Source organism: Pleurodeles waltl, chromosome 3_2, assembly GCF_031143425.1.
Source record: "Pleurodeles waltl isolate 20211129_DDA chromosome 3_2, aPleWal1.hap1.20221129, whole genome shotgun sequence".
NCBI classification, from domain to species: domain Eukaryota; kingdom Metazoa; phylum Chordata; class Amphibia; order Caudata; family Salamandridae; genus Pleurodeles; species Pleurodeles waltl.
The window spans coordinates 8,302,302-8,327,243 of NC_090441.1; positions in this window are offsets into that span (position 1 = coordinate 8,302,302).

The following is a 24,942-nucleotide window of genomic DNA, read 5'->3' on the forward strand; positions in this document are numbered from 1 at the left end:
ATTTTGTGGCCTCATTACACCACGTTTTTTTTATTTCATGGAGAAGGCATGAATATCCCTGGCTCCCTTATGCCAGTCCTTTATTGTCCTTTCAAAATCATCCATATTTTCAGTGGGAATTGGGAGAAGGTGTGCCAATGTGTCACACAATGAGTTGAGATTAGTTTGTGATGGGCATGCCGTACGTGTCCTGGTAGGTGGCCTCCTTTAAGGGTGGAGTGCGCAGTCTTTAAGGCTATGCGCTGGACCATGAGGCCTGCTCATCTCCAGTGTTCCCACTCCCTCCCATACTCACCTATTTGTTGGACGCCCATGTTGGCATCATCCTCCAGCTTCCCGTGAAAAGCTTACCAAGCGCTTGGAGTCTTCACCTGAACTTATGTTGGGTCCCTCCTTGCCGTCGGGATCGTCAGGTCTACTGCTGCTCACCTCGTATCCGCTGACAATATGCAAAAGACAAACAAAATACATTTTTCAAGCGGTAGTCTATGCAATCTGGTAACATTTACGAATTGTACAAAAGTCAAAGGCTAAAAATACTCATCTAATGGAGTCTTGTTTTAGAATTGCGTTAGGGAAATTTCAAATGAACTATTGGGAAACCCAAATATTAATGAAAGATTAAATACAATAAAAGTATTAAGATTGATTGGTGAGTTTACCAATTATATTATTAGTTGTGACCTAGTCGTCATTGAAACCAGTGATATGTATGCTGTATTAAATATACAGTGATATAATCTTATGTTCAAGTTTGTCTAGTTTTCGGCTCGCAACACACATAAAAACAGGAAAATATTTGAGATGTGGAGATAAAATTTATATCTTTACATTATGAAATCAATGAAGAAAATATAGAATAATTGATAGCTAGAATGGGCAAATTATCATCTAGTGTCCTCTATAGAAGGAATATTAGGGAAAGTGCATATTGTATTTATGATTTAAGTATTATTAATGTTTAATGAGTATTTTTTGTCATTTTAGCATGGACATGTGGGTGTGATGGTTGGACTTTTTCATTTGTGAATTTGGTATGTGTGACCCATTGGATGATTCCATATACCAGATTTTTAGTTGCTTAAGTTCATAATGAAATGCTCAACAACACTATTAGGATGGGACTTATATGCTTTTTATTTTCTGATTACAGCCTTGAGAAGGGGAGTGTTCTCTGAACCATGTATTGGTGTTTGTGAAAAATGTGCTGTTTTTATACGCATTTGAACTAAGGTGCAGAATGACATTTCAAAAGCATATGTTTGATCAATACCATAAGAGACCTGGATTACATCTTTTCATTTTTTTCTATAGTCCAAAAAAATAATAATGAATCTAAGACCTTCATCAAGACTTTAGTTACACATGATGGCACCCTGGAAAGCTGTATACTAACATTCCAAGATTATTTCCGACAACAGTCCACAAAATATCTACAGACTCTGGCTACAACTGTACAATAAATTGAAGCACTTTCATCAGGGACTTATACCCAAGCATTTACCAGAGCCACTACATCAAATTGGAAATATCTACCAATAACAGCAGATTTTAATTATAACAGCTCTATACATTCATCCTCTAGATTCAGTCCATTTGGTGCTGCCTGTGATTGTAATTTCCAGGGACATATTTTATTCTGCAAGTACAAGCAAGAAAACAAGAAATCAACTACTGGTGAATTAAGACAATCCTCAAAAATTGCACTGCAGGTAGATCAATAGATATTGAAGACCGACCATAACTTTTAAGGTTAGAGATAAGGTTTTTTGGCTTTCTTCTTAAAATTTCCCTTCATCAATTTGTTGTTTAATATCAGACCCAGATATTATGATGTTTTCTCATGTCCCATATCATCAAGCTTGTAAGAGTGGGCTGAGATGCCTCCTACTTTGAGGATATCCCCTACATTCCATACACCCCACTTAAAACCTGTTATTTGTTCTGTGGGTCTGAAGAAAAAGAAGAGGAGGTAGTGTCACTCACCTGTGTGTATGTGCATTGTACATATATCATGTGTGTGTGTGTGTGTGTGTGTGTGTGCGCGTGCTCGCACATGCACCTATATCCTACTAATATTGGCCGATTATGTAGATACACAACACTATGAAATTAGAATTGTTCTGTAGGATTTAAATGTGTTATTAGTCAGTCGAATGCAAATACTGAAAGGGTGAGTTGACACTAGTGGAATTTTCATCTACATTAGTAAACACATAATTAGTTTCTTTGTCAGCAAAAAAGCCACTCTGCTGGGTAAAGTTTGTAGCTACACTTCAGAAAATCGGTTTAGGCACTTTCACCAGTAGATGACTCCTCTTCAATTTCTAGAACACTGTTGCATTTCCTTTACTGAATGCCAGCTCCTTATTTTCCCTATTTCTTTTCTCCTTTTCTTTTCTGTTTCTCTCATCTCTCCCTTCATTGACCTTTTGCTCCTCTTTATACCTCTGACCTATCCTGGCACCTTTATATACCTTTCCCTCTCTTTCATTCCTAAGTCCTTTCAATCATAGCTCCCATTTCCTCATTTTTGCTTCTTTCTCATGACTGTTTCCTTTATTTACAAAATATTGCTCTTTCCAAATATTTACTTTCTCACAAATTGTATTTTCAAACCATAAATGTTCAACTATATATAATTTGATTCAAGGAAATCAAGATAATCAACCGTTAATGGGATAAGGGCAACAGTTCATGCACATCTCTGCTTATAGATAAATGCCTCTTTTCTGAGCTATCCACTTCACTTTTTGGGTCTTACTTACCTTCAACAAATTAAATATCACTAAATAAAAAAAAATCGATAAAAATAAAAGATTTAGATGAAACCTAATTGATCAGGTCTCATATGCCAATAATGATCACGGCTTATTTCACCAGATTGGTGCACACTAACACATAGAAGGCTGGTCACATGTCCTACCTGTTCTTCTGGGACATGGGTCTAGACAATCTAGAAGTAATTTCTCTCAGTCAGTCTAACTATGCTCTGGTGTTAGCTCATCTGCTTGCACCTAAGTGCACTTTAGTACCTGGAACCTCTTACTTAATGAACGAAACAGCTGTTAAAACAATTAGTAGTGTCAATCTTATTGATTTCAACTATAAATTCAGTGCAACAAGTCCTGTCACTGACCTAGGGTCAACAACTGACCAATTTCAAAACATGCTACTCTCAGCATAATGACATCTACGCAGTGGAGGATCCAAAAATTCACAAGGAAAGAGGCCAATAGATGGCTTAACAACAACCAAGCACATTTGAAACAGATTGAATGCAATCTCAAATGCACATGGAGAAGGAAACACTTTGAGTCTGATAAGGCGCATACAAGGCTCTCCACAACTTAGGACCTTCCTAACTAAACCACTGCATCACCTTCTACTCCCTTGTCAGACCTCTCTGCTCCGCTCAACGGGCACCGGCCACCGCACCTCACATATGGAACACTCAGAAGGAGGAAGATCCTTTGCCTATCTCGTGGCAAAGAGCTGGAACGCCCTGCCTCTTCACCTCAGGCAGTCACCATTGTTACCTCAATTCAGAAAGGACCTTAAGACCTGGCTCCTCGACTGATTCACATAGAACCAAACCCCCTCAGCTCCTTGAGACCCTTACAGGGAGTAGTTGCACTTTACAAAAGGTAACTGAGTTAAATTGAATTGAATATAAGGCTAAATGCAAACTCCACATGATGGGCTAGCCCAAAGCCATAAAGCATGCTAAGAAAAGCTTCCATTCTCAGCGTATAATCTCAGACCCAAACTCAAACTGTGAATACTTTACAATATACAGAAAAATACTCAATCAAGAAAGATTAAAAAACTAAGGCAGAATCCTGGAGGACTGCAAACAAAATAGATGCAGTGTATTGTAGAAAGCTGTCAATATTGCTTCTAGGTAGAGCAACATTGTACATGTTGATTACACTCCCAAATTGCCTGAAAATGCAGCAAAATACACCTTATGAGGTGTGAATTTAGCAATTTAGCTCTTAATAGCAGTGGATAATAGAACAAGATTACTGTTGTGGGATCGGGGGCACCCTGGGCAGCGTTACAAACACTGATGAAAGATATAGTGGAGGGATTGCTCTCCCAATCTGAACTATTACTACTGGGCAGATAATTTTTAGAGGTAAATGAATGGGCTTAGCCCTCCATGTGGAGCCAACTCTGATGACTTAAAGGCATTTGATGGGCGATATGTCATACCTCAGTCTTACCGTCACAGATACCATTGGTTAGTAAATCCTATAACAAGGCCAGTGAGAAAATGGGATGGGAGGCAAAATTAACCTTAGAAACTTTGGTATGAGAGGTGGTCTCTACATAAAATCAGATGGTCTGTTGACGTGTTTGTTGAAACTTTAATAAAAAGATTTTAAAACATAGAAAGTGTAAAAAATTAATCTGTTGCTTCAACTCCACATTGCAATGACCTCATGTCCCTTTACTTCAAACATTTAAATGATCTATGAAGCCACCGCCAAGGATGCCCTACTCTCCTTTTCCTTATACTGGATCAGCCAACCTCAAACACCAAGTTCAGCACCTCAATGAGCCTGAAACGTTTCTTAGGTACGACAAAATACCAAAGGAAACTTTTGAGAAGCAGGCAGGATCAATGAATTCTTCCTCTTGCTGGCCTTTGATGTCTTCTTCCCAGGGCCAAACTGGTGACCAGGCCTATCAGTCGCCTGGAAGGTTGGGGTCTGGTTTCACTGCTGTGTGGGCCAGTTCTGTTGCTTCTAAATAAACTGAAAAAACAAATGGTTTTAAAGCGAGCTTTGAGAACATTTGCAAGCTGTGGCCAGCATTATGCCATCAGTGCTTATTACTGTTAGCCACTAGTGACGGAAATTCCTAGTGACTACTACATGTGAACCCGGGGCTCAGTTCATCATGACATCTTAACTGCATGTGATATAGTAGTGTGATAGTTGTATTTGCCTCCACCCACTTTATGTATGCCTCGCCTCCCTTCCAGCTGCGCAGCTCGAAGGAAAAAGGCTGGGGGCATGCAGGAGGGGGTTAGTAAAATACTCAATATGCTTGTTTTGGCCCTCTCCGGTACTTCTCCTTTGATGAACATTGGGTGTTTCTGCACTATCCATAGAGGGCGCCTGGGGTGCCCTGTGAGGATGGCTCAATCATGAACTGGTAGTTATGCATTGTAGCCTGGGCGTTCCTCGGTTATATGTCTCAGGCAGAGGGCAGCTTTATCCTACCTTTAGCAGGGTGTGCGTGATGTGTCATTTGGACCCTCCTTTCACCTCTCCAAACAGCCTTTATTAGCTCATTAGATCCTTACACCCAGTGCTTAATTTGTAAATAAAAATGCGCTGGTACCCAAAGCTCGCCTCTGAAACACGTGACTGCTGCAATTAAATGTGCGAGCACGGAATACTAAGGAAGCGTAATCCAGAAATACGCTCGGGCCTCTTTAATCAATTTACAGCCTCTCCCTGCCCCTTCAGCTCACTTTTGCAGCTTTCTGCTTTCTCCTTTTGTGACGCTTTTTCATTTTTTCTTTTCCTCCGTCTTTACCATATGTATCTGTTGCTTGCAGTAAATGCATGAGACAGAAAAATAAGTGCCGGCCCTCAAAAATAAGTGCCAGTGCCCCGCACCGGAAGCCACCGGCTCAAATGAAGCACTGCTACACCCTAATGCCTATGACGTCATTTCCCTCTGAAAATGAAACCACGTCAAAAGCACTGTCCGAATACCAGCACCCCTCTTCCGCGATGCCAGCTATCTGGGCGCATAATGAACAGGGACAGTGTCCCAGTGACCCCCTACGATTATGGCTTTTACCCAACAGCAAGGTGTGCTGGTAATTTTCCTGGCTTGTGTGACGGTCCCTGGCATCCTTGCTAGGCCACTAAACGTGCTGGCTGGTTCTGTGCCCTGTGAATGTTAGTAAGGCAGAACCATAAATATACCCCTTGGGAGCATGTTTCTGCTTTTCGCTGGAGCATATGGAGCACAGTTCCTGTAGTCTTCCGACCTCTTTTATCTCCGATTGAGGCGATCTCGCCTCATGTAGTATGCACAAGTTCATCTGATTTTTTAGATTATCAAAACTGTTGTGTGTACTTGGCAACTTCGGTGCAGTATGCATTAATCCTCAACGTGAGCTGGTGGTTTTACACAAGAGGTGCAAGAAAACATGTTAAAGCTCGTTTCAGCACCAGGGACAGCTGCCCGCTATATCCTCGCGCAGTATGGACCAAAACGCGTACATCCTAATGCATATGACGTCATTTCCTTCTGAAAATGAAACCACGTCAAAAGCACTGTCCCAATAGCAGCATCCAACTTCCGCGATGCCAGCTATCTGGGCGTATAATGAACAGGGACAGTGTCCCAGTGACCCCCTACGGTTATGACTTTTACCCAACAGCAAGGTGTGGTGGCAATTTTCCTGGCTTGTGTGACGGTCCCTGGCATCCTTGCTAGGCCACTAAACGTGCTGGTTCTGTGTCCTGTGAATGTATGAAGGCAGAACCATAAATATACGCCTTGGGGGCACGTTTCTACTTTTCGCTGGAGTTTATGGAGCACAGTTCCTGTAGTCTTCCGACCTCTTATCTCCGATTAAGGCAATCTCGCCTCATGTATATGCACAAGTTCATCTGATTTTTGAGATTATCAAAACTGTTGTGTGTACTTGGCAACGTCGGTGCAGTACGCATTAATCCTCAACGTGAGTTGGTGGTTTTACACAAGAGTTGCAGGAAAACATGTTAAAGTTCGTTTCAGCACCATGGACAGCTGCCCGTTATATCCTCGCGCAGTATGGACCAAAACGCGCGTTTTATAAATGTAATTAATTATTACGAAAAATGATAACTGTTAAATGCCTTCCTGAATAATTCAGTTCAATTACTCACGAGTTCTAATCGTAATTAGAATGCTAACTGGGTGTCTTCTCGTGATACAATGTTACAAGACCGAGGATGAACTATTCTAATAAACGTAAACACAGTACAAGAGTAAAAGTTGAAAAGGAGAGGGTAGACAGAGAAAAATGAGAAATAGAACTGGTACAATTTCTTACATTAAAACAGTTTGTAGAATTTTATAAAATGTAAGTTCAAGTCCAGCCACGCCCTATACACTCTGCAATCTGGTGCATTGAGAACAGGGGCCATAGCCAACATCACAGGTAATGTCATCGGGTGATGTATATAATGTCATTAGTCGGACAATTGATGAATACACACATATAATCCCTAAAACTAAGTATTTTTGTAGTTCTGCATGTGAATTTAGTAGAGACCTATAACACTCTCTCCTTTATATTTTTAGTGACTCTCTTTGGTTGTGTAATGATATAGTTTTTGGCTGCTGAGAATACCAATAAGGCTTGGCCTACAGCCATGACATATTGCATGATATACTGGCTTGAGACTGGGGTGTGATCATATTTGCAAAATTCTCAGAAACATGGTCTGTCGCCATGTCTTGAGTATGCTTGACATAACCTTCTGGAATTAAGTGCAAAACGTAATTTGGTTCTAAACAGGAGAGCCTGATTTTAGTTCTGGGCACAACTCACAGACACCTAAGGTTAGGCAGACTTCTCTACCCCTCTGCTTTATTGCAGAAACTAAAGATATAGGGCACGATTCACAAAGCTAAACTTAGAGGTTTCCGACCTTGGGAGTTCACAAAGGGCATTTAACAGTAGTATTTTTAGGTCCGTACTCAGGGTGGCCCTAACGATACCACTCATACGTGCCCTTTATGAACTTAGACGTTTGGTCTCAGTTTAGACCAAACATCTAAATATACCTTTGTGAATCGCGCCCCAAGTCATCTAAAAACTTCTTTGTGTAAAATCCATGGCCCATGCTTTGATTCAATCAAGGCTGGACTTCGGCAACGCTGCACTTGTGGGCATCTCTCAAACTGCTCTTCTACCAGTAAAAGCTGTCCTGTGGCCACACTTGTATTATCAACCAATAATTCAACCTTTTCACATCAATTCTCAGTAACTTCCATTGTCTCCCTATGCAGGTGAAGATAGAGTTTGAATTTGGTGGCCTGGCCTACCTCTCCTGCCTGCTGAAATTGTCAAGTGGTAGTCGAACTAAGAATCAAAAACAGCCTCCTTCTGGAGCCAGCTTATTTCAAAACTGCTCATGCCCTTCCCTTGAGTTGCCTTCCTTCTTTGTATCTTGGTGTGGTAACCTTTTTGTGGTGTATTTTCACTTTGTTACTGTTTGAAGTGTTGCACAAATACTTTACACTTTGCCTCTGAGTTAAGCCTGGCTGCTCTGTGCTAAGCTACCAGAGGGTTGAGCACAGGTTAATTTAGGGTTTGCTTGTGACTTAACGCTGACAAGGATTGTTGCTGCTTGAGAAGGGTTTCACACCTTCCAACCAGTAACCCAACTTCTTAGACTGATGTTCAGCGGTGAGGATTTGGAGTTGTGATTGTGCAGTGCCATACAGTAGCTTTGTGTAACATTACCATCTCAGATGGGATGAGACAATTTTGAGGTTGTTTTAAAATTCTCCTTGATTGTCTCTTTTTGTTTCTTCCAAATCTACTTTCATTGCCACTGGACTGTCTGAACCCATACCCACAGTAATGGACCCCACCTGGGAAGTTACACTATAGTTGAGCTCAAACAGTCCTGAAAGGAAAGGGGACTGCAAATGATTAAGGGCACCAAGAAGATGGAGCTTCAGCAAGCTCTGAGGGCCTGGGCAGATGTCCATCTGTTGATGACAGCAACAGAAGATAAAAATGAGGCGGATGATATGGAGGAACAGGATTAGGACCTTGACAGCCCTTAAACACAGCCTTCAGAGGAGGAGGGTGACCCATCTCCTGAGCTGGAACTTCCTGCCAGAGCATGAAGCAGTATGCCCTCACAAAGCATGTTCCCAAAGGAGCTGTTCGAGAGGAAGTCAGTGAGGGAGTTCAGGCTACAGATGGCCAAAGTCAAGATAGAGGAAAGGAAATGAGTGCTGGAAAAGAAAAAAATTGTTCATTGGAGCTGGACCTTAAAACCAAACAAGCAGAGTCCAGCAGCAATGGTGGCAGTGTACACCCAGTGTCTGTAGGAAACAAGAAGATTTGCATACCTAAAGATCTAGTGCTCAATTAGGGGGTGGGAGATGGCACATATAAGTGGTTTTCTTCTTATGTGGTGACCCTGAAGGTGCGCAAGATCCCAGAGGAGCACTAGGGGAGGTGGGAGGTTCTGTGGTAGCATATGCCTCCAGTGGGGAAGGACACACTACTCACACTAGATATATAGTACAAAACCCAGAAAGCAATGCTTATCACTAAATTTGGGCTAACCCCTTAAAAGTACTGCCAAAGGTTCAGATAGAGCCACAAGCTCCAAAAACCGTCCTGAGTGGATTTTGTGTTCTAATTTAGCAAGGTACTGAATGGCTGGGTGTGGAGCAGCAAGGTTACTGATTACAATGGCCTGTACAAATTGATTCTCAGTTAGCACATGCTCAATATTTGTTTTACCGAGCTGCACGAACACCTAGTGGTCAATAAACTGACTGGCCCCTAGGAAGCTTGCTGAGGAGGTAGACCTTAAGGCCAGTACCAGAGTGTCCAAACAGGTATCTAGTGGTATTCCCAAAAGGGTGTTTGGCAGTCCAATGTGAAGGAAGAAGAGGAGAAAAACAATATAAAATAATTCCCAAGGGAACAGCAGTGACCAGTTCTAATTTGAGCCAAGGAAGAAAGGGTTCATTGATTATCAGACAGGGTGGCTTGTCCCTTAGAGTACTGGTTGCTACAAGTATGGGCATTCCATGGGTGACCCAGATGGACCAAGATGGTACAGCCTCCCACGAGTGGGCAGACATCTGGGTTGGTGAGTGTAGCGCTTGGGAAGGAGGTGGTCCCAGTTAGCATTAGGGAGAAAACAGAAGTTACCCTAGTGCACCTGGGGGATAAAGAGATGGTGCCAAAAGCCCATATGCCTGCAAATACTTCTATGTAGAGGTAGTGGACCACCATCAGTGGTTAATGGGTGGAGGCTCTGAGGTACACAGGAACCAGCATGACTGCTGTAAGATGTCAGCTGGTGTCCTCAGAGCAGGTCCTTCCTAACACATTCCACCAAGTCACAGTCACAGACAACAACAAGAATCATCTATCAGTAGCTCTGGTTCCCTTTGATTGGGGGGATTCAGGTTCTCTGAAAGTATCTGTGAGTCCTGCCATGCCTGTAGATTGTCTTTTGGGCAGTGACCAAGAGCACACTATCTGGAAAGAGATGGATTTCAGGTCACACTTGGGATTGTTTGGATGAATCTATGTGACCACCAGGTCCCTGGCTGCCATGGAAGGGAGTAAAGGAAGGTGTGTGTTTTACAGGGCCTTCCCACTGAGGATGGCTCACAATACCCCCATAGCCAGACATCTAGAGCAAGACAAAACCTTTGCCAGGCGTGGATGCATTTTATAGGTCCTATCCTACCAGCCAGCCCACTAGGAAGTCAGAGAAAAAAATTAAGGCTCCCCTGACCACATTACCTATTGTTGACACTCCCTTTGAGAAGGGAGGCATTGATATTTGTGGACCCCTTGACCCCTTTAGGCAGCAGGTCCATCCTTGTCTTGGTGGACCATGCCACCCGCTACCCAGAGATCATTCCTCTCAGGTCGGTGACTGCACCAGTGGTGCCAGGGCCCTGATGGGAATTTTTACGTAGATGGGGGTCCCCGAAGAGACAGTGTCTGACAGAGACACTAACTTCATGTCAGCATACATAAAGTCCAAGAGGCATGAGTGCAGAGTGACTTACACGTTCTCCACACCTTCTTACCCTTATACAAGCTTCTGCAGAGATTCTTAAAGGTATGATATGGGGCCTACCGGGGCCCATGAGATGTAATTGGGACATCCTCCTGCCATGCCAACTATTGGACTACAGGGAAGTGCCACAGAGGGGGGTTAGGTTTAGCCCTTTCGAGCTCTTCTATGCACACCTTGTATGAGGACCAACCCACGTTGTAAGAGAGGTATGGGATCAAGCTCCTACAAAGCCCCCTCAGGATGTGGTCAGCTACATGTCGGCACTCTGCAACCAGATTCACCACTTCTGGTAAAAGGCAAAAGACAATGTTGAGGCCAGCGAAGTTTTCATGAAACTATGGTTTGATCAGAGGGCCCCTCTGGTAGAGTTTCAATCTGGCCAAAAGGTGTGGGTTATGAGCCCCGTGGAGCCCTGAGCTCTCCTGGACCGCTGGAAGGACCCATATGAGGTGAAGGAGCAGAAGGGGAAGCAGGAGTTAACTTATCTGGTGGATCTCAAGACCACTATATACCCCTTAAAGGTGCTCTACATAAACCACCTCAAACTCTACTTTAACAGGTGTGAAGTCAACATGCTCCTATTGGAAGATAAAGAGGTGGAAGAAGAGAGTGAACCTCTCCTTTACCTCCTTCGTCCCCCAGAGCACAATGGGTCAGTAGAGGTTGTTAACTTCTCCCCTATTATGACCCCAGAGCAGGAGAGTGAATGTCACCTGTTGTTAGGTTAGTATTCCTCTCCATTCTCCCTCACCCCTGGGCTTACACCTTTGGTACCCACAATAATAGACACTGGAGACTGTCTGCCTGCCAAAACTAAAATGTACAGACCGTTGGAGAAGGTGAAGGTCAGAACCAAGGAGGACATCTCCAAGATGCTGGCATTAGGGGTGATTGAGCCCTCCAACAGTCCCTGCTCCAGCCCTGTGGTGATGGTACCCACGTCTGCCCCACCATGCACCACTCCTGAATTATGATTCTGTGTGGACTACTGAGGACTCATTTCTATCACTAAGACTGACACATGGCCCATCTCCCAAGCTGATGAGCTCATAAACAGGCTAGGCACTGCCAAGTTTCTCACTACTTTTGATCTTACATCAGAGTACTGGCAGATTGCTCTGACTGAGGGGGCAAAAGAGAGGTCTCCATTCTCACCCTCAGATGGCCACTTCCAGTTTAGGGTGATGCCCTTTGGCTTAAAGAATGCCTCTGCCAACTTTCAGAGGTTGGTCTGCAGGGCCCTAGCTGGGAAGTAGGCCTTTTGTGTAGATGACATAGCTGTCTTTAGCTCCAGTTGGGAGGAGCACCTGCCTTATCTCCAGAAGGTTTGTCTAACAAGGCCACTACGTGCCAAGTAGGGCAGAGTTCCGTACTGTACCTGGACCACATGGTGGGTGGGGCAAGGTGCAACCCCTCTAGGCAGAGATTGAGACTTTTCTGGCCTGGCAACACACTAAAAACAGATCAAAGTGAAGACCTTCCAGTGCCTCACAGGATACTATAGGAAGTTTGTTAAGGGATATGAAACCATTGTTGCCCCCTTAACAGAACTGACTTCTAAAAAGCAGGTCAGAAAAGTGATCTAGAGAGAGGCCTACCAGATACCATTTTACACCCTCAAGTGCACAGCATCTGTACTCAAGACTCCTGACTTCTCTAAGGAGCTTATTGTGCAGATAGACAATTCAGAACAAGGTATAAGGGCTGTCTTGACACAGTTAAATGAAGAGGGCCTAGACCAACCCATAGCCTTCATTAGTAGGAGGCTACTTTCCCAAGAACAGAGTTGGAGTGTGATTGAATGAGATGCGTTTGTGATGGTCTTGGCACTGAAGAAGCTGAGATCCTACCAAATGTTTGGGACTCACTTACAGGTTCAGAGAGAGCACACGCCCCTCAGATGGCTTATGCAGATGAGGGGTGAAAATCCCAAAGTGTTGAGGTGGTCCACGTCACTTCAGAGAATGGACTTAAAGGTGGAACACCGACTTGGGTCATCCCACACCAGTGCTGATAGTCTATCCAGGTTCTTCGACCTTAGTGATGAGAACTTTCAAGAGGTTGGGGAGTTCTTTCCACTTTCAGCTGGGGGACACATATTAGATCTGTCAGCATAAGCGTGGTCTTCCCCAAAAATGTATTTTAAAAAAAGTGGGATATGTGACTTTAAGATTCACATGTGCTGGTAGTGAAAAACTATTCAATTCGTTTTTCACTACTGCAAGACCTGCTTCTCCCACAGGAAAACATTGGAGTTACCGTGTTACGTTGAATACGCTTTAACTTCCAAATCAGAACTGGCAAACAGTTCATGTTTGTTTTCTTTGGAACTGTAATGAAAAACCCTGTTTTATGGTGAAGTCTATTTTTTCATTATAATTTTGAAAACACCACTTTTAGAAAGTTGGTATTTTCCTGCTGTCACCATTTAGTACCTGTAGTCTGTACCTGGGTCACATGACTGGGTGTAGTTGGCAGTTTGCTCTTGTGTATACCTCCTAGACAGACACACACATTAGAGAGTGTATGTGTGCCTAGATGGGCCATCACTGGCAGGATTGGAAGGTGGAGTTAGGCACAGCTCAATGTGGACCTAAATAGGCTGTGTCCTGCCTTCACAAAAGATTACAAACCCCCTGTAGTTAGTCTGAAGCCAGGGCAGGGGAGGCGGAAAACCTGTACACTTTCAAGGGAAACCTCTAGAAGCTTCTCCCAATTCAAAGAGGCATCAGGTATATATATTCAGTCTCAGTTTCCAGCTCTTCAGTATGCTTCTGGACCTGTGGAAGACTCTGTCAGGAAGAAAGACTGCTGTGCTACTGTAAGGACTGTCGCTCTGCTGGTTTGCTGCCCTGAAGAACTGCTGCCTGATGTGCTGGACCTGTGATCTGAACCCAGGACCACCAGAGTAACTCCAAGGGCAAGTTTCTTGTAACCAGAACTTGGACTCTGCAACTGTGAGTCATGTCCTGCCAATTGGCACCACCACAGTTCTAGATCCTTGGAAGTGGGCCTGAAGGGTTTGCTATGCAAGCCCATCTGTGGATTTAGCAGAACCAATTCATGACTTCTGCTGCACGGTGCACTCCCCAACAGAATCAATACATTGCCTTTGCTGCGAGGATTCTTCCAGCACAGAGTCTCCGCATTCACCTTGCAGCCACATGCTTCTCGTCAACAGCAGCCTTGATGATGATGCAACACTTCGCATCACAGTCCCTGCAGTCTGTTTGGAACCTGATCCATGCAACGCACCCTTGATGCAGGACCTTGCAACACAAGCTCCCTCATCAGCGGACTCCTAGACGATGATGCAGACCTTGCATCACATCCTCCAAGCTCCCCGGAACCAACGCATCACCTTGGCTGCATGACGCATCCTCGAAGCTGGACCTCGCAAGCTTTTGCAACCAGGAATTAAGGTACTCTTGTTCAGCTGGCCTAACTGGGACCGTGTAGTCCCGTGCTCCATCGCAGTCAGCCTGAATTTGTGATTTTTCCAGCATGACCAGATATCCACAGTTGGCACTCTGTGCTTCTTGGTGCTATTTTCACTTAAATCTTTAAAATTTCATATCTTCAGTTGTACAGATTGGATTTTGTAGTTTTGGTCTTAATATTAAAAAAATACTCTATTTGTCTAATCTGGTGTGGTATCCTTTTTGGGGTGTATTTTCACTTTGTTACTTATGGAAGTGTTGCACAAATACTTTACACACTACCTCGGAGTTAAGCCTGACAGCTCTTTGCCAAGCTACCCAAGAGATCAGCACATGTTAATACTACACTACGTCCTCATCTCAAGTATTGCCTTGTTCCCTTATCTTGATGTGATATATCTAACTGAGACTGTGATTTGTTTTATGGTTGTATGACAGAACCCCACATGCATTTACTCTGCATGCCTTTAGAATGCAGTCACTACCATGTCTGCGACATTACCACGCATTACTCTACCATGCAAGTTGTTACAACGACTTGCCTTAGGGGGTGCTGGACTTTGGAATAGTATAAATTACTATTCCAACTCCATTCTACGCAACACTAGGAAAGGTCTTGGTATTAGAAGTCCAACACCAGTCCAACAATGCGCACCCTAAAGCAAGACGTTGTAATGACTCGAGTGGTAAAGTATTGCATGGTAACATCGCAGTTGTGGTAGTGACTGCGTTGTAAAGGCAGGTCACTGTTCTGACTGTGTGGTGAAGGATGTTTCCCTTGTTTTACTTGACCCTCTGTTCTTGTGTACAACCACGGCATCATTGCTATGTACCTATGTACAGTTCTCTCATACCACTCAGTATTTGGTGCTATATAAAACTGCTAAATAAATTCCTTAACAAAATACTTATTATCTTCCCATTAGCCACTCACTCCTGAAGTCCCAAACTGCAGAGGAAGCTTCTGGGGTCCCAAAAGACATACATCTATGTTTGACAGGCTCTATACCTATGCCCAGCAAGGGCTCCAGATGCAATCCAGACCCAACTAGTCAGTCGCTGTTCATCTTAGATGCCCGTCTAGTGCTTGATGTTCCTGCGGACGTAAAAAGCCAGCTTTTATGACCCTTTGGGAACAAATTTGAGAACTTTTGGGTCAAGAGAAAGCAGAATCCATTTCCTAAGTCCTTTCTTGGGAAGGAGGAATAGTCGAACAGCAATCCTCTTCTCTTTAGCGTGTTCAAATTCCAAGCATTGGTCTGATTAATTTCAGGGTGGTGGGAGCCTCAAGATATAAACCTAATTCAGCAGTGGTTGGTGTAGTGTTCTGCACTTATCCTCACAAAATTCCCACATTGAGGTCTTCCCAATTTTGCAGTTTATTCCTTTCCTTATGGTTATATTCATCCCTATAAGCACTATTACCTTTTAAGATGTCTTGACAGTCTCAATTGCTGGGGGGTCTTAAGCACAACCAATGCCATGTCTATTAAAATGAGGTGTTTCCCTCTACAAATCAGTAGAAAGCCTACTGAGTCTGTGGCTCTGGTGTTGCCCTGAATGAAAGATATGATAGAGTCTATCAGATGACCATTTCAAAAGCAAACTCAGTCAATGTCATACCTTTAACATAGACGTTGAAAATCAGGAAAGGGATCCATCTGTCTTTTATGTTTATCAGTTATCTTCAGTGTCTCTCCTTCTTTCACATTCCCCTACAGGCAGATGCTTCCTGTGTGTATGAGGGACTGTAATTATTTTTTCCGTATTCTGCTAATGAGAATCTTCCAACCTGGGCAGATGCCCCAGGAGGCCAATTTGTTCTCCATGTAGACCCTGAAGACAGTCATTTGCACCTTCTACTGGGTAGTACTGGGCAGTAGCACATCTAAATGTAGCCAATGCAATAGGCTTGCAAACCTGTTTAGGGGGGTACCAGGGGTTAGGCAAAGACAAACGATTTTCTAAAAATCACTTAATTGACAATTATAGCAAAAATCAAGTTCACTGATTAATTTACTTTTTAATAGTTATGAAAACACAATTAAAAGGAAACATCTAGCTTTTTCCTGTGTTAAATTTGAACTCCTAGTACACAAAGCCTCTGAAAATATAGACAGGTTTATCTTGTGTTGTTTGAGTTACTTACCTACAGACATATACCAGTTATATAATTGCCATTTGTCATATCTACATATGATACACCTAGGCCTTATAGGCTCCAAGTCATATTGCATAGGTGACATTTGATGTTAGAAGTAGGCCTTATGATACATTTCAAAAAGTCAAAAGTGTTATTTTGACATTTGCTTCTTGAAGCTTTGTCTTCAGTAGTTCATTGCTACTGGGACAACCCTCATGCCAGGATACAGGGAGGTACTTATAGACTCCCAGTGTCTTGAGTTCCAGGTATGTCAGAAAATCCGTGCATAAAAATAAAACAAAAATGGGGGCGAGCACTTGAATAAGGTGGATTCCTACAGTTGTAATATGTTTAAAATTGGTATAGTTCCTAAATTAGGAGCTCTTTACTAGTTTAGAAACTCGGCTCTGTTTTAGGTGCCTATTAAGAGAGGGGCGTTTAGGTATTTCCCAAAGATGAGATGTCTTGTGTTGCATAGAGGGAAAGTGGTAAGAAATTCCACACATTGGCTACTAGGACTTTCTTTTAGTGTATGGTTGGGAGAATGATTGTAGCTGACAAGTGGTTTAGTATAGCTTTTTCCTCGCGGATGGGCTGATCATGATACCTTTGTGGATAATGGTATTGTCATCAAATTGTGTCCTCGATTTTGCCTTTCGCTGAAGGAATATCTTGGTGGAATAAGAATATATAATTAGAGAAACATCTCACACAAACATGTTTGCATCAATTTGGATTACCAAAACCTTGACCATAAATAAATATTGCAGCACTAACCATCTGGAGAGAAAATAGTGGGTTAATCAGTTTCCGGGCTAGTCACCAAATAAATCAACCTGTTTTGGCAATAGAAATGAACACTTCCGGTTCCACAGCGGTTCTATGACGTATCACGTTTGACCACGCCAGTCCCTACAGACTGTGAGGTTGTATTGTCACCTTATAAATTCTTCCCAAATCAAAGTTATATGAAGCAAACACAAAGAAGCATGCAGCAGTCATGAAAAAACAGGAATTAAGTGAAGAAAAGACATTTGAATGCATGCGTGCTGAGGGTACAAGACTTACGTTTCCTGGTTGGAAAGAAAAATATGTTTTTTTCCTCTCCTCCCCTTCCCGTAACGTCTTTTGTATTCCTGTATAAAATTTAACGTAAACAAAAGGTATTCCACCATCAACTGCCCAAGAATTTGTGAAATGCGGAATTGGAGGTTTTTGTAGTACGGGCGGTGTTACGTGAAGGTGAATCTGTTTTTTTTATTGCTACCCGTGCCCGCGTTATAATTTATTTGTCAAATCTGTGCTCCAGCTCATGAATTTTGCCCTGGGAAGGGGACGCAGACCCCCTCCCCCTTCTTAAAGGTGAAGGACACTGTTATAGGGCAGGGCCGCTCCGCCGGCCCTCCATCATCCTTGTAAAAGCGAACTGCTATGCAGTCAGCAAAAAAATAAAAAAAGCTGCTGCGATAAAGACTGCCAATTAATAATTATTCTGTGGGGCTCATCAGGATTGGAAGCTTTTCAGGTCGCAGAGGACAAACGTGTGCCTCTTCTCCATCTTTCACCCTCAGGTGTGCTGCTGGCTTTTTTATCCTTCTGCCAACTTTTTTTTTTATGAGGCGTCCTGAGTGTAAAAAATATGGTCTGCCTTTATGGTGCTCCACCGCGAATGAAGCCATAAAATTATGAACAGGTTTTATGATGGCCATTCAAGTGATGCTGCTGTATTGATGGCGCCCCGGCTGTATCTGTCTCTGGCATTCATCCGCCCCCCGCCTCCTCTGAAAAGATCACGGCACGGGGGAGGGAGCAGGGGGGTCCTGTGTAACTATTTTTCATGCATTTAATATATTAATTATCCGGTAAATGCTCCCCAGGCTGTACTTGGGGTGGCGGAGACTGACAGCTCCCGAACACTGCTCCAAAGGCGGCCTATCAGCCCTCAGTGTATTATGTAGCCGAGGTCAGGGTGGGGTTAATGTAACTTTTTATTTGCTGATTTTTCATAGGCGGGAGCAAGGCCGGCAAAGGAATAGAGGCAGAGTAAAGAAAGAAAGTGGGCAGAGAAACAGAGAGGGAGTGCCTCTTTTAACTTCACCCTTACACGGGTTGATGTATTAGGAAGTAGCAATCACTGTGGGAAAGCAGGCCCGAAAGAAGCGCGCGCAGGCATTATTTCAGAAAACGGAATAGTAGTCTTTACTCCCCACCTTCTGGTGATTTCAACCTAACATCGAGACCTCGAAAAGGAAATACATTTGTGTCAACTCACCAGCGCCAGAAATGTATGGCTATTTGGAAGTCCCAATAAGTGTAGCTCGATCAGTTGAGCTCCTGCGGCACATATTCTTGCATGATCCTGACAGTTTAAAATTATATATATATATATATATATATATATATATATATATATGTAAATATATAGACACACATGCACACAATCCTGACAATTTAAAATCACACACACATAAAAAAACAAGTTTAGGTGGAGAGCAGCTCCTATATAGAGCACCCTACAACACCAGCGACACTTACATTTTCTCACCTCAAATGTCTGTTTTTCTAGCAAAGTTTTCAAGCATAGGATTAGCATAGTGCCGTCCATGCCAAGCGTAAAATGTCAAAAAGCCTTTTACCACTCCAGGCAAAGCATTACAGTTTTGGATTGGTAAAACATAATCCAAGCCAACCTGGAATGAATAAAAGCAATTCTTGACATGTGTTTTGCTTTCATTACAGCTCTTCGGGGAGGACTGGTGTTATCCAGATACAAGTCAGCACCCAGTATAAGTCAAAACAATATCCTTTCAGGCTTAGAGTGATGCATAAATTATGCACACAGTGACACACTAAATTTGCTCACCTGAAATGTCTGTTTTTCTAACAAAGTTTTGCCACTTGTAACCACTGGCTTGGGTTTATGTGACTGTGGCTAGCATCAGATGCCACTATTGTTTGTGATTGTTGAATACAGATCTTGGAAGTGCAGAGTGGGGCTTCCAGCATCTGTGAATGCAAGTTATCCCATGGCAAGTGTCAGGAGCTGCATTCTGATATGTGAAAAAAGGGAACACAAAATTACAAGTCCAACAATGCAATGAGCCCACTTCAGAAAGTCCAAACTAAGATGTGCCATGAGCACATTTTGCCTCAATGGAAAATGTGCATTTGTGCAAAACTATCACTTGAAAATCATGTGCAAAATGGGGATGATATTAGATGCACATGATTATTGATGTGAAAATGGGAAATAGAAGTTCTACATCAGCTTGGCTTCCAATATGAAATTTTGGTTTGGCTGTCCATGACCCTTCATTCGGTTCTCTTCAAGGATGCACTCATTCGCATGCACTCAGCAATGTAAATAACACTGGCTCAACTTTGTGTATCAAGACTGTGTGGCAACTACGGAATTATCGATTTCTATGCCTGAATGTCATTTTAGCACCAAATTGCTTTTATGTGAAACTGGTCCATAGTACACAAGGTCACTCAAAGTCACCCTGGATACAAACACTTTAGCACAAATATTGCTGGCCAGATTTATTAAGGTTTTACAATGCTCTTGTGCCACCCAAGAGGGAGCAAGAGTGACGCAAAACCTAAGTAAGAATTTATCAAGCCTTGTAAGGCCTCCTTGCATAGCCTTGAATAGCTTAATAATTCTGGAGTAACACAATGCAGTGAAAATGGCTGTTTTGTGTTACTCTGCCCCAGGAAGGCGTTACATTGGTGAAGCATTGGTGTACCCACATAAGGTGTCCCTTCATGCACAAAAACAATCCTACCTACAACAGTGGCACCCTTGCGCCATGAAGCAAGAGTGCCAGCATTGGCTCTAGGCAACCAAAAGTGCATCAACACAAGGAAAGGACAGGAATACGCTGTCTGGTGTTAAATATGGCACATTCCTGCCCTTGCTGTATTGTGCTGCATGAAAGCATAATACATATCTCAGTCACAACTCCCAGTGCCTGGATACCATCCTGGGTGATAAGTCACACTCTATAAATCGATTTGGATTTGGATACGCCCCTGCCGGTAGAAACATATTGGAAAAAATATTAATCTTTCTTAGGATTTAAGTTTCTTATTTATTGGTATCAGCCTCCAATGCCTTGCATACACTGTTGAATATTATGGATTGGTCTATTTTTAAACACCCCAAATGTTTGCAGATGTGGCAGCTACAGCAAAAAGAAAGAGAGAGAAAGAGCTAAAGAGAGAGGGAGGGAAAGAGAGAGCGGGAGAAAGAAAGAGAGAGGTGCAATAATTTGGCCAGAATCACACAAATTTTAGTAGTGAGGACTGGGGATCGAATTGATTTATCTTTGTTGCACAGTCTCCAGCTATACCACTAATCTAGTTAACCAGTAGTGAGTTTATTTTTCAACGGGACTTCTTCATCTGTGCTAAGATTCATCACAATGTATGGTGCACCCTACTGACCACCTTACTTGTACAAATGTGGACATGCTGTTCTCTAATTTGCTGGCACTTTTTTGTTGTCATGCAAGTCAGAGGCAACTAACGATGATGTTTGCGGCAGGTGCTGTATCATGCTCCCATTTGTGCTGGCAACGTGGTTTGACAATTCTTTAACTTTCAGTTAGAAGAATGAGAATCTGATAGAACAAACACTTTTTAAATGGACCTTAAGTCAGCCTTGCACACTTGTGTACCACTTCTGAGCAGAATAATCTCAAGACAGTAAGAAACAAGCACTGGCAAAGCAAATTGGTTTGGAATTTGTTGCTAGCTTTTTGTCTTTGTCAATGCTTGTTTTGTTTTGTATGCATATATGTATGTATGTCTGTATGTATGTGGCATTTCTGTAGTGTGAACCAAGCATAAAGGCAGCAGAGCACTGCACAGGATCAAAGACAAACAGACAGTCAATGACGGATTGTAGAAGTGGCTGGTTTTAGGACTGTTCTTGCTTTGTTATGTAGCATCTACAACTCTTTACAGGAGTGGAGCAGTGTCATGGATGTTAATTCATATCCTGGATACATCAATAGAAATGTGTTCTTGCATGTTTTTTATTTTTTTACATTGCTTAGTCTGCAATCTGATGTTGTCCTGGCTGCAAGTGTGCTGAGAGCCACCAAAAATGTTGAGTTTGCAAGATAAGTGGGAGTGCTGGTCATGACAGCTTTGTAAGTGATGCAGCTGGTTTTAAGATGGTGGAGGCCAGGGGGGAGCCAATGGAGTTCCAGCAGCCTAAAGGTTTTGTAATCAAATTCCTTTATCATTCCTGGATGAGACATACTGCAAAACCTTAAAGGGTGCCAGTGTGAAATCTGGGAGGCTATGGAGCAAGGCATTACCTCCATCCAGTGACTTCAGCAGTTCTGAAGTCACTTTCTGGAAGAAACAGTTTTTATGTTTTTTAGCGAGGGAGCTGATAACAAGCGATTCTTGTTTGTAGTATGGTCTTTGAGGTTGAGGTTGGTTTCCAATGTTAATCCAAGTGACATGCTATTCAGTGAAAGTTGGGGCTCAAAGACGTCAATGTTCATGTCACTGAGCCAGGTTTGTACTGTTTTCTCATTTGTTGCTCATGGCAAATAACAGGATTTTTTTCCAGGTTGGGTTGAGTTTAAGCAGGGAATGAACATCCAGGTCTGGATGATGTGTAGGCAGTGCTCACGATGTTGGATGTATGACGCAGCGGAGACTTTTAAGAAGAGTTGTGTATCATTAGCATATTATATTGGAATACATTTATCTTTGAGAAGAGCTCCCTGTAGAGGTTGACAATTACGTGGGAGAGTATGTAACACTAGGGGACTTTGCAGGTGTCAAGGATCTTTTAGGACATGGAGGTGCCCATACGAACAATATGGTGGTGGTTGGAAAGGGAGGAGAAGAACCAGTGAATGTCATTTTCAGGGAATTCCATTCCCATGCTACCATGGTTTTTATAAAATATTATGGGATCTGCCAGACCCTCGCCAATATTAAAAATGAAAATATTTTTTTGGTTTCAAAACATACATATTCCCATAGTAGTCCCTGGAACAGAACGGAGTGACTTTGCATGTGGATTTGCTTATTGTGAGAGAGGAGAATGCCACCTGTCATGGTGAAATTAACCAGTGGCTGAAGGAGGATGGCCTATTGTCACATACTGTATGGCTTATGAGCAGAAGAAGCGTGTGAATAACACAACAACAATTCAGTCGATGAATTGTGCTAGTTGAAAGTCCCTGCTATATAGTGGATGTTGTTAGATGCTACACTTTATTCATTTTCAAAGTGGCATCCCAAAGCCTTCCGGGACACTTACAGGTTATAGGATTGGATTCTGGAATGGCCAACTAAGCATTTTATCCTTGCGAAGTGAAAAAAATATGTGTTGTCAAATGGAAAATCATTGCTCCTATTATTAAGTTCCAAGGAGCAAGACCGATTGCAGTAGGCGATGGTCGATGTAAAATCTTTTTGGAGCAATAATAGAGAACTGCAGTTCTTAGTCTGTATACCTTCACTTTTATTTCTACATATTTAGCTCAATTTTTGTTACCATCAAAAGGGAAACTTACTTTGGCAAATAAGAAAGATTTACTCAGTGTTTCTTATCAGCCATTTTAAAGAAGTTAGACCTTCTCACTGTTAAATCAATCTTTAGTGACCATAAAACTCTGCTGCGCTACGCACAGGTCTGCAAGTGGCGGAGTGCGTTAGGTCACGCCATTCACACTTATTTTCAGTGCTGGATGTTTGTCCCGTGCTGAAAAATCAGTGCGAATGGCACCAGGTGCAGCACAAGAGGGACCTGCTTTTTTTCTGCCACTCAAGTAGATTTTCTACTTGAGCGGCACTTTCCTCAACTTGAACGGAAGGTTTCTCATCATGAGTGGTAGCCACCATCCGTGACCGTCAGCGTTGAGAAATCTCACTGGGTGGTGGTCTGAGTAAGATTTTCACTGCTCACCAACTTAACCTTGCCAATTGCGCTTGATAAAAAAACTCTGCTCTACTACGTGGAGGTTTTACAGAACTCCTCGCTCTAAGAGGAGTGTGGAGTGGGAATAACTCTGCAAGCTCCGAGAATGGAGTTCACCACCCACACTATATAACACCTCTGACGAGGTATGTTAAATTAAAAGGCATGACCCATTACCGATGCAAGATGTAGGGGAAAGTAAATGTAACTATCACTGCAACATGAGTACTGCTAAACTGCCATAATAAACTGGGCAAGTTCCTGCCACAACACCAATGTACTTTTGCAGGATATTGTTGCCTTTGCTACTTAATATGAGGTGTGAAAAATCCAATAAAGGGATCATCCTGAGTTCTAAGTTCAGACCCAATTTCTCCCACAGTTTTAGACTGACTGGTATCTTAAATAGTTGAAGGGCTGCAGCTGCGTCATTTTACCACCGTAGACAGTGGTAAATGGTTGCTTGTCACATAATCTTTGAAAGGCATGTGCTGCTTTTTGGCTACACATGTAGCAACACTTGCTAAAGTAAACACTGAACATTAAGCAGTCACATACAAATGACAGTGTAACACAATTAAAAACAGGTCACATTACAGCAAAACTTTCAAAACCGAGCGCAGCACAACTACACAACACAACAAAATCATAATGCAATAATGAACAAAACAATACAGTGATGCACAAAAACAAAAGAACACGTCACTACCAGAATAAAATGGCACACCACAAAGGTGCACAGAAGTTATTGTCGCAGATTACCACCACCAGAATTGCGCTTTCATAAATGATATGGTGATAAAAGATGTTAGAGGAAAGCACTGCTTTAACTTACCACCAAGGACATGAAATAGTGCCAGTCAAAAATGTTTTGTAATACAGCCGATAGAATGTACTTTTCCACAGATTCGAAGCCACTGGCAATGGCAGTGTTTGTGCACTGCCATGCTCTGGTACACAGTGATACCTTTATGTTGTAATAGAGATCATAATATAATAGAATACAAAGCCTGTCAAAAGAGTGTTCTAAATCACTCTCCATAGTTACGGATGAGTAGTCAACTACACCTCTTTGAATACTGGAACCATTCTTGTAGAACGTGGTCCACATCACCTATAAACACTGAACCTACCTCCTAAAGCTTTTTAAGTCATTCCCAATTCACCAGTGCATTGTCTTAAGGAACCTAACTGCTGACCACCTTAAACTTCACACACCCCTTTCAATACCACACATGTCATTCCCCTAAGTCATCCATCGCCCCCACCAAATCACAATAATGGTATTGCTAATTTCACTATGTACTGGTCTCCATTTCGCAGAAGGTATCAACCTACGGCCATTTTGTGTCGATAGGTGGGCAGCAAGTCTCCGCACAGGCCATCTCTCTCCTCCTTACTCCCAGATCTGTACTAATGGCTGCCCGTGTTCAAGTATTGATTTTAGATGTAATAGGTATTTAATATAAAAACAAAAAGCCCTTTGTGACCTTGGAAGTAATGATGGACTCGCTAAAAAACTGGAACGGTGGAATTAATTCTGCTGTGTTAATCTATCGGAAAGATTGAACACAAGTATAAAATTCTGTTTATCAG